We start from the raw sequence: 12,111 nt of genomic DNA, 5'->3' as shown, positions 1-12,111 counted from the left end.
GGGTGCTAATGGAGTATCACTGCACTTTATACTTGAGAGGTATCGAGAAAATGAAATGAGAATCTATGTAAACTGATGAACATATTGGCCACATAGTAGGTGCTCAATGAAAGTTAGCTTCCTCCTTCCACAGCCATATACCTCTTATACATTGCTTTTCCTTTAAATAGAGTAAAAGAATCACATTGCTGGAGTCATGCTTATTCTCCAGCTAAGTGGTCCAGGCTTAGGGTGACTACAAATTCTTCATGTGCCTCCATTCTTTGCCATAACACCTTATCTTACCAACTATGTACCATCCCCTCTTCTTAGCACATGATAAGTCCTCAAAAATGCTGATTCCTTCTGTTTTTCCTTCCAGAGGAAATGAGCTTTCTCTTCCATTTAATTCAATTTCATTAAATTAACCTCAACAGATATAGTGTCTTTTGCATACTAGTACTATATGCTATGCTGGCCTGAGCTACCTGAAGTTACAAAATGCACAAGATAGTGTTCCAGAACTCATAATAATTCTGAGAGACTAAAGACAGGCTAAGGGTGGTTGGAGGGTTTCTCATATATGAGTCACACTGCACTGCTAATTTTTAACTTGAGTTACAGAGGAGATGCTATGAGTCAACCTTCATCCATAGGCATTACAGAGTCTCACTCTAGCACATGCTCATGATGCTTTTTTCGTTCACAATCCTAGGTTTGAAGGAAATAGCAACATTGCTGCTTTGGGGACCCAGATTCACCCAGTTTTCTGAGACCATGACTAAACTTACCTGATATCAAAGATTTGGCAAAGAGGTTAAAAAGTAGGCACATTCTTTCCTGTAATCATCGAGTGTGGCTGAAGAAATAAATCTGCTTTATTTCCAAACATGACTAGCATTTTGAAAAATCAGCTCATGTTTACAAAATTACCAGCTCAAGGAAAATTTTTGCTTTTCAAGCATTTTTCCACGGGCCCCCAACATGTCATAATGAATGCTTCACTATACATCTCTCATTTTGAAATGGCTTAAGACAATAATGATGTGATTAGGAGAGAGGTACAAGATATTATCTAGAGTAGCTCCAGAATTCTCAACATTATAAAAGATGTATATTCTAATTCAACCTTCAGAGAAGTTAAGGGTTGATAGGTCCACAAGCGGATGGACTTGGTCCTCATGCGATCACCAGCTTCTCTCCCATCACCTAAGGTCTCTAGCCTCTCGTTCCTGCGGAGCATTTTTCCAGGAAGAAAATACAACACTGATGCCCTGTCTCCAGACCAATACACTGTGCCTGTCTTAACAGGATATTTACGTAATTAATCCAAAATTGTAATCCTAATACCTAACATTTACTGCATCTGTATCATATGTCAGGCACGATGGTAAGCACTGTACATGAATTATCTTATGTGATATAGATAATATGATGATGAATATTTTACAGATGAGAAAACTGGGGTTTACAAAGTCACTGAAACAATACTGCCAGTAAAAGGCAGATCAGGGATTTGATCAGGCATCACTGAACCTAGACCCGCATTCATAATTGCCCTGCTGAGCTTCTATGAATAAAAGAGACTCTTTAGAGTTGGAACAGCCTGGGCACTATGATCTCCTATGTAACCAATCTCTCTTCTTGTGTCATAAGCCAGATTTTTTAATCAAGCAGAATATAATGTACTCATACTCTTATACACACACTTTTCACATAGAAATACATTCACATGAATGTATACAGAAAGTAAAGATATTTAAGATCAGCCACATATTTGAAAAATAATGTGTAGAGAAGGATTTTGAAGATAGCAAAGAAAGAAAGCAAAAAAGCTTTCTTTCTTTAAAATCCTTACACTAGAGAGAGCAAACTCATCCCCTCCCCCCCTCATCCCTTCTCCCCCTCATCCTTTCTCTCTCTCTCTCTCTCTCCTTGACTGGAATCGAACGTGGGACCCTTCAGTCCGCAGGCCAATGTTCTATCCACTGAGCCAAACCAGTCAGGGCTGTTTTGAAGCAAGATAAAACAACCTCAAAAGAATTATGTCTATCATTGATTGTTTTCAATTGAGGGGTTATTTTAAAACAAATACATGAACCTGGTGAAAGGGAGAAAGAGAGTGAGGAGGGAGTGTGGGAAAGAGAAGCTTTGTAATGACTTCCACGTGAGGACAGCCTGAAACCCCTTTCTCTAACCTCATCTCCTTCCATCCTTTCTTTCACTTTATGGTTGGGACACATCATAATTCCCCAACTTGGACTATTTCAAGCGTCTGGGGTCTTACTTGCACTACTCTGTGTCCATGTAGAGTTCTTTTTCCCTCCTTTTGGTATGGATTCAAAACCCTCTGCCTTTCTCCTTTCAAAATAAAGAAAAAGAAATAGAGAGTCTCAGCAAAGAAATAAAAAATATAAGGACAAACCAAATATAAATTCTGGACGTGAAAAATATACTAATTGAAATTTTTTAAAAATTCAGTAAATGCACTCAACATCAAAGGAGAGGAGAGAGGAAAGAACCAGTGAACAATAAGATAGAACAATAGAAGGTACCCAATATGAACAGAAAGCTTCCTTAGAAAAATACCCAGAAGCCTCCAAAATAATATAAACATAGTTTATTTGAAAAATATACATTTTGAGTTATACCTTTATGCTATTCTACAAGATCTTTGGAAACCGAGGAATTTGATCACAGAGACTAAATAATTTATATTATTTTTTTAAAATTTCATCCTGGAAGACTGACAGCAAATAGAATTGAACTTGGATACATTATTGACGGGACAGGATGCCATGGTGAAAGAACAGTGTTTGTCATGGGCTCCAGAGGTGGGGAAGTTGAAGGCTATCTGTCACATAATCACCATTCCTGCCTGGGAGTTTTAACCTAAAAGTTGATCAGCAGGATGTCTGACCACTTGGAAGCTCCAGAGACTGGAACCTCCTGAAACAGCACCCATTTTAGATTCACTCAAACCCTAGAGTTTAAAAGCTGCTAAATCCCCTGAGCCATCATTCTGGCTGTGCCAAGTGCAATCCCTGGGCTACAGACTGGGCTGTTTAGCTGATGTTCAACAGATATCATTTGCTGCCCCACAAATACATTATGCAGTTCATCGCTCAAGAAAATTTTCCCTTTGTTTGAGTTACAGGGATTAAAAGCATTACAGCTTAATCCCTTTAATGCATCCAGGTCATTTTGAAATTGAATGTTTTTCTATTAACTCTCCTACTGGGAACCAATTCACTGCCACTGTAGCAACAAGCCAGGCAATCCTGATTAATTACAGAATTTCTGCCTGTCTGCCTCTGAGTCTTTCTAAAATACCCAATAACAAAAGCTCTTAAATAAATCCATGGGGTTAATCAATGTTTCATGTAATTTGGAATAAGAAATTTTAGAGCCTTTCAATAAAAATAGTTGGGGAGAGAGAGATGAGAACTAGTAGATTAAAGAAACCAGTGTTTAAAAAATTCATATGTATTAAGGGCTCAAGCCACATTAACTCTCTAACCAAAAAATGAATCCATGTTAGAAAATCAGCATACATTTGTTTTATAATAATTCTTCAAATGGAGAACATGAGTTTATCAATTAAATTGTACATTCAGTCCTAGCCAGGTGGCCAAGTTGGTTAGAACATCACCTTATACACCAAAAAGGTTGCGTGTTCCATCCCCAACTGGGGCATGTATGGGAGGCAACCAATCAATGTTTCTCTCTCTCTGTGTCTGTCTCTCTCTTTCTCCCTTTCAGTCTCTCTAAAAATTAATGAACATATCCTTGGGTAAGGACAAAAAAATATACATTCAATTCAGAGGCTGTAATGCTGCTGTCAGATTTATAGCCTCCAGTTTACAGAGACCAAAGCATAAGAAACTGTCAGGAAAGGAGGCTGTCTGCTCATTAGATCTGCTTTCAGTAGATGGGTTAGACTGCACGTTCTTCAGACGGGAACCACAAGATGGATGAGGCCTTTGACTCTGCTTTCCTTTGTCAGTGGTACCCATGGAGAAAGCTATATTGGAAGTACATTTCTGATGGAAAAAATGAGTATTATATTTCAGTCTCTGTCCTATAGCAAATGGAAGAAATCAATGTAGGGGGAAATGTAAGCACCTCAAATGTAGTTTAGTTGAGAAATAAATCTGCCCATCGAGTAATAACAGTCATGACCTCAGAAAAATTAGCATCATAGGAAGACTACCGGGTAGAATGTTTGTTTCTTTGCTTAAAAAACAGAACTTGTACAAACTTAGTATCCACAACCTATTTCAACATAATATTTCTCACTGGCAACCTTGTTACTATTTGGAAATTTTTTATTTCATACATCAACAAGGATCTGCTCTAATTTACACTGTATAACATGATTATTTTATACTGTATTATCTTATTTTCTTACACCCTAAAATTAGATGTATTTCCTGAGGCCTGTATTATAGACTTATTCTAAAGAAGAACAACAATGCTTGGGAAACATTCAAGATTGCTTAAGGGAAAAGCACTCTGCTGGATTCATTGTGAAATTATTACATGGGGCCAACACACACAGAATCCTTAGAAGTGAAATCAGCCATTTTTATGTGTGCAGTGACATACACCTCTTTGAAATTTGAAAGCTGAAATCATCATCTCTGCTTTTCCCTAAATATGTTCCTAGGTGTTGTACCCTTTCCTCAGGATCATCTGTGCATTCAAATGTTGTACAATTCATTTATTTTACTAAACAAAATTGATTCATTCAGGATATCATAGACTATTCACAGGTTTTCCATTTTATTTTCTAATAAATATCTTCTTCCTCTGGCCCCTCTGTATATGCTGTTTACTTTCTGTACTTTAAATTTAATCATTGTTACCAGCATTACCGGACTTCTATGTTTGCATGAAGCATTACGCTAGATGCTGGAAGAAATACATAGTTATGAGTCTTGGTTACTCCACACCAGGTAGCTTGCATTCTAGTGGGAGAAAATTTCATATAAACCAAACCCACAGGGAGCACCGCTGAGTGCCTTGCTGCTCAGAGTGTGGTTGTCAGACAGGAATTCTCACCTGGGAGTTTTTTACAAATTCAGAGTCAAAGGCCCCTCACCAGTCCTCTTGAATCAGAAGTTGCATTTTAACAAAATGCCCAGTTGATTAGGATTCCCAGTAAAGTGTGAAGATTGGGCAACGGGGTTTGATGTTGCATATGAGTTGAGTATGCTAAAAAGCCAGCCTCAAAGTTCCACACAGTAGCATTCATAGAGCAATTTTGTAAGAACTGCTGCATAGGCATTTTCTAGTGTTGCCTTTTGAATCTTACCCAGGTCTGAGTATAGTTGAACAAGGTAAGTGGATGGGAATCTATTTAAAATAAATACTTTAAAGGCTTTAAGAAATTTCTCAAATTAAAAGATGCCCCGATTCTGCTTGTAATTTTCTGTATCAGATTTTTTTTTAATGTAATTCAGAATTCTCCTGACATCCCTGGCTTACAAGTATAAGTAAGGTCAGATTTACTTTAATACTCAAATTACATAGATTTCTAGCTCCCTTGTGATCAGAGGAGCAATGAATGCAGTTATTCATCAACGTAGCCTTTAACACCTTACTCTTTTAAAAAATTTGTAGTTGTAAAATGTGGATAACATCAAATTTACCATTTTAATCATTTTTAAGCATGCAATTCAGTGGCATTCAGTACATTCACATTGTTGTGGAACCATCACCACTATCCATTTCCAAAACTTTTTCATCTCTCCAAACAGAACCTCTGTGTCTGCTGAACAATTTCCTCTTGCCCCTCCCTCCATTCCCTGACAACCACCATTCTACTTTTGATCTCTGTTAATTTGACTGCTTTAGGTACCGCACATAAATGGATGCATAGAGTATTTGTCCTTTTGTGATTGATCATTTCACTCAGTATCATATCTTCAAGGTGCACCCCTGTTGTAACATGTGCCAGAAGTTCATTCCTTTTTAGGGCTGAATCATATTCTATTATCTGAATATAACTCATTTTGTTTATTCATTCATCTGTTAAAGGACATTTGGGTTGTTTCCACCTTTTGGCTATTGTGAGTAATGCCTCTATAATGGCTTTACTGCTTTCATGTGACTGGGTGTAAAGCTATCAGAAGCTCTCTTTGCCTTGCGGTTAGGCTGAGCAATGTAGGCACCTTTCATGGAAGCTGTCACCACATCATAATGGAGCCACTGGGGGGCGGGGGGGGGCATATACCCCATTACACTCTATTGTTGCTGAAGAGCAGCATCACTGACAAAATAAAGTCACTCTGTTGTAAGTTCTAGTCACTGATGCTGCTGATAACTTGTACCAAAAACAAAGAATTCCTAGTGGGAAGGAGGACACACCCTCGCCCAGTGTTAAGCTTATACCTGGAATTGACCTTGCTGTCACATACATAGTGTGGAGTGTCATCTGTTTCCTGTCATTCAGAGAAAGCCACTTCCCCAAAGCTCATAATGTCACTCTGTGGGTGGGGTACAGGTGAACTCAGGCCCAGGCAGAACATTCCAGAATCAGTTCTCCCCACCAACGATGCATGCCCTGGGATGCAATCTAAGGGGCCAGACTGGATCCTCTGTCCTCCAGTTTTCCTCAGTTATTTCTGAATGACTTTAATTTCAGAGGAGTTCATTAGTCTTTTTTTTTTTTGCTATCTCATCTCCATTAATTAAGGTTATTGGCGGTTCCTTGAATGTGTTTTTAAAACTTTTAATCACAAAGTGAAAGAAGTGAGACCCAAAGTGTTCCCATCCCATGAGCCTCTGTGCAGCAGGCCCTTTTCAGAATGTGGACCTCATGGCTCCCAGGTCTGTAGAGCACTGGGGCCTGAGGACTCCATCTGCCTATGAACCAGAGCCAAACCCTATGATATTCTCTTCCAGAAGAGGAGTAATTTTTGCTTTACGCCTCTGTGTAATTAAAAGATGCAATTGAAGCTTCTTCCCAAACCAAAGGAGTCCACCCATGGGACACTGGACGGCTTCTCTTTAAAACATAGAATAGGAGAGCATATTTTAAATGATGTTCCAGCCTATAACAGAATTTAAACCTGATTTCTACTGGAGACTCTGTTATACAACTGTGCACTTACCTTTGGGACTCTGGTCGGACAGACCCACCAGAACTCTAAATCTAGGAGTAGCCCGCTGGAAAAAAACTCATTCTAGGAGAGAGAGAATCAGGCCAATGAGCTGGACCACTAACTAAGGCTTAGGTGTCGGAGGATCATGGTAGTTCTGAGTGTTGCACAGCATCCATATCTTGGGTCTGACTTCACACACAAACAGCTGAGTGCTAGGGAACAGGGCTGTTCGGAGAAAATCTGTTAGGGCTCTCTTCACCAAGAACTCTGTAGGGCACTAGAAGCCTACTAAATGTTCTGGTGGTAGATATATGCCAGCATGTGACACATAAGTGGTAGTTTGGTCACTCAGCTTTGCAAGGAATATGGTAAAGTGTGGGTACCTGCATGGCTTTCACACTTTGGTGGACCAGCCCACAGGCTGTAGTGTCTGGAGGAAGCGTATAGGTGGAAGCAGTGTGCCTGGCAGAGGACAGAGGCCTGGGCATGACTAGGAGCAGTTTCAGTGTACTAGTGCTCCAGACATGTTTCTGCCAGCTGATGGAAGCATTGTGGCTAGAAAAAGCAGCTTGTGGGGAGGTCATGGAAAGGCAATTTCATACAGCACTGCCAGCCATGGCCTTTGTTTAAGGGAACTGGGGCAGAAGAGTGGAAGGTGGCACACGCTGTGGTATGTCTTATAGACTCTGTGCCTAAGCATGGGTGATACACTCCTGAGGACTTTCAGGGGTACCTAGAGGAACACCCTCAGTGAGGGTGGGATGAAATTCTGACTCACACTGTCAGAGGGCTACCATGACTTTTACCATGGATTTTCTCAGACTTAGGAGGCCCCTTAAAATATATTAACTTGAGAATGTTTCTTTAGGATAATCAGATGATCAGATTTTTACTGCTTGCCTCGTTTCTTAGGATTTTTTTAAATTATGTTATTGGTTTCTAATAATGTCTTTCATGGTTTTTACTTTACTTATTTTATTAAAGTATAGTTAACATACAATAGTATATTAGTTTTAGGTGTACAACATAATGATTTGACATATATATGCCTTACAAAGTGATCATCGCCACAATTTTATCCCAGTTATATGGATGAGGTAACTGAAGCTAAGTCACACAAGTGGTGAAGCGCCATGACTCCAAAGTCCATGATTTTAACCAAAATGTAAATACTTATGATAAAGCAAGAATGAGTCAGCGGTTTAAGGATTGTGCAATCAAGTAGAGAGAAAATATTGAACATAGCTAATATTTAACAGGGATTTATTGCCTGAAAAGATAGACCTTGAGAACATTATAGAGAGGATAACATTGGTATGTCCAGGGGAGTTTGGACAGGAGCTTGGTGGTGGGTCATGGGGCAGAGGTGGAATGTGGACAGGTCAGGGGCAGGGTGGAGATAGCCTTGAGGCCAAGCTGTTCTCTGTTCTTCTACCATAATCTTTCTATCTCTCTCAAGCCCCACTTTTCTTTCAGTACACATTTATAGCATTTACCCAATGACTGTACCTTCTTTATGCTGTTACAAGTGGCAGTAGATATGCTTTTCTACCTGGCTCATTTTCAAAAGAACTGGATATTGCCTTAACCGGTTTGGCTCAGTGGATAGAGCATCAGCCTGCGGGCTCAAGGGTCCCAGGTTCGATTCTGGTCAAGGGCATGTACCTTGGTTGTGGGCACATCCCCAGTAGGGGGTGTGCAGGAGGCAGCTGATTGATGTTTCTCTCTCATTGGTGTTTCTAATTCTCTATCCCTCTCCCTTCCTCTCTGTAAAAAATCAATAAAATATATTTAAAAAAAAAGAACTGGATAATTGGCCAATATGGCAACCATTGTTTGACCTATTTCTTACACAATAGTAAAAGCTCCTTGAAGGTAGGACTAGGTCTTAGATGTGTGTGTATCTGTGTATCCCAAGTACTTAGCATGTGCACAAAGTATATATGGACAATCACCAATATATGCATGTCATTGAAAGTGTAGATAATATTGCAAAATGTTGGCAAATGTCCAGGTATCCAAGGGAGCCCTCAGAATCTAGGTAGTCAGGGTAATAAAAGAAATGATAGTTTTTGTTCCTCTTTTATATCACGTTCTCCCTCATATCCTAGGGACAGAAGAAAGAGAGGGAGGGAGGGAGGGAGGGAGGGAGGGAGGGAGAGAGAGAGAGAGGAGAGAGAGAGAGAGAGAGAGAGAGAGATGAACAAATGAGAGACTAAGATTTGGTGCCATCAAAATGCTGGCTTGAATATTGGTTCTGTTATGCAGGCTGTGTGACTTTGGAATATTACTTACCTTTTCTGATCTTCAGTTTTTGTACTTTGGAAGTGAACATTATAATATCTGTGGTGAAGGGTTTTGTGAGGCTTAAAGGTAACTTTTGAAAGAAACAGGCACTTCATACTCCTGTGGGAATGGTAGCTCCTTGTTCTGTCACCACTCTACTGTTCCTGCTCTAGCCTCAGGCACAATGCCTTGCACTAGAAAGATATTCAGTCATGTTTGCTGAATGAATCACCAAGAAGTGTCTTGACAAAAAGCATACACTATTTTTGGCTTTCTATACAATATGCAATAAATTTTATAGCCTGACTCTTATGAATACAAAGTAAAAAGTCATTCATGCTGTGATCCTTTTTCAGCCCCGATTTTCAATTGAGAGACCATCAGTCAAATTGTATTACCCATGTTCTAACTTTCCTCATTTATAAATATCATCTCTACTTAACTGAAAACAACCAACCAACAAACAAAACTGTAGAAACTTTAGTTAAACCACACAACTCACCTCCAGTTATATACAGTACTATGTTAATATTTTCACATAGGGAATCAAAATACTCATTTCTAGTGTTTGAGATCATCACAACACAGACATGTTAGTGTCAAATTATTTTCTTGCTCATATCTTTCTTTCTTTCCTTTCCTCCTGTCTTCTCCCCTACCCACCATCTGTTTGTTTGGGAGATCAATAAATGAATCATCAACAGGCAAATGAACTCTGGATGACACAATACTTTAAACCACATCTGAAATGAATTGAAAGTTTAAAAGGCCACATAACATCTATTGGTGTGCATGCTAGTCTTATTGAAATATGATTAGATGCCAGAAGGGCCTTTTGTAACACACTGTCCCTGAGACTATCAGTTCCAGCATCCACACATGCATTCCTCCTATGAAACATTGGCAACCATGTTGTACTTACTGTTGTATTCTCATAATTTTTCTTCATATAAATGTTTCCCCATGTTATGGTAGCATTAGGTCAGAGAATCTAAACTGATAACTAGAAGAAAGTGTCAAAACTATGTTTCAGGTGGCAATGGGAAGAGCAAAACCTAGATAGACTGGAAGCTGAGAGCAGAGGGATAGAAAGAAGGTAGGGAAAAAGGAACTGTGAGTTGGTGGATGGGTTGGGGACCAGATTAGTTCAAACACCTGAGTCCAGTTTGAACTCTAAGCTGTGGAAATTGAGCAGAAGCTGGAATCCAAACAGAAGTTTTATTTTTCAGTGGAACCATTTAATAAATACTCGTGTGTCAAGCGATGTTCTAGATACTAGGGATATATCACTGAACAAAATAGAAACCTGTGAACTCTTAGAGATTTTACTCCAGTGAGGAAAGATACCAAAAACAATGTAACCAATAAATAAATTATAATGTATATTGAAAGAGAGGAGGAAGTACTATAGAGTGAGAAAACATCAGAGTAAAGAAGAAGGTAAATGTCAGAGTGCCAGAGTGGAAGTTTCAATTTAAATAATGTAGTCTTTCCCAGTGGATAGACCACCTGTGTGTAGACTGAAGGGTCCCGGGTTCGATTCCGGTGAAGGGCACATGCCCAGGTTGCTGGCTCGATCCCCAGTAGGGGGCATGCAGGAGGCAGCCCATCAATGATTTCTCATTATTGATGTTTCAATCTCTCCCTTCCTCTCTGAAAAAATAAAAATATATTAAATGATGTATTACTTAATATGAGGATTACTTAAATATCTATTATTCACTGGAAAACAGCAAAATCACAAAACTAAAAAGAGGACATTTTTAACATGACACAAGTGATGAGTGTTATGACATATATTTAAAAACTGTTCACAGTTTTTGTCTAACTTAAATAAATTATATACCATGCATGTAACACCAGAAAAACTGAAAACATTTCAGAGGTAGTTACTTATCCTTTTTCTTCTTTAATAAAACACTGTGCTATTAAAACAAAGGACACAGATATTTAAACAAAGGACACAGATATTTGGACTGTACTTCCTGTCAAGGCCAAAGTCCTTTAGAAGCAGTTTCATCTCATCATTTTCCATGTGACCGATACTCTTATCCCTGCTTTATAGTTGGGGACATTGAGGTTCAAAGAATGTTTATGATTAAACACAATAAGTCAATGGTAAGAATTAGGGAAAATTAATGTCCTAGGCAGCATGCAGATGACTTCATCTTATGTGGGTTTGGCCATGTAAGAAGTTAAGTTATGTCAGCAATTTTGTGAACATGACTTTCTTCATGAGTAACCCTCCTGTCCGGCAGTCCCTAAAGACCCAGTTATTGAGTAAAAACTCAGTGAAAGCAAAGGATGAGCAAAAATGCCCGAAAAACACCATCACACTATGCAGAAGGTTCTGTGCTACAGTTTCTCTAATAAAGAAACTCAGGAAAAGACTGACTACTGACAAAAAGTTGGTTTCAAAGGTTTTTATTTTCCTCCTAGAAAAATGCTTTTTTGGTTCTCACTTCATAGGAAAAATGAGAAAGGTTTTACTGTAAGTCTCTTATCTCCTTTCACTTTTTAAATCTTAAGACCATGGTTAATACTACATACTTGTGGTTCAGCTAATGAATTCACTGGTTATGCTTGGCAAAGGACAGCAATGGCAACAACCCCACAAAGCTTAGGCAATGATGACTTCTTTAAATTTGGATTTCACAAGAAAATTGGAAAATTCATCAAGAGGGGGAGCTTTTTAGGTTGTTCTATCATATAACTTGAAAAGTGCGACCAAGAGAAT

This window comes from Myotis lucifugus, unplaced genomic scaffold, assembly GCF_000147115.1.
Source record: "Myotis lucifugus unplaced genomic scaffold, Myoluc2.0 scaffold_71, whole genome shotgun sequence".
NCBI classification, from domain to species: Eukaryota; Metazoa; Chordata; class Mammalia; order Chiroptera; family Vespertilionidae; genus Myotis; species Myotis lucifugus.
This window is presented reverse-complemented; position numbering follows the sequence as displayed.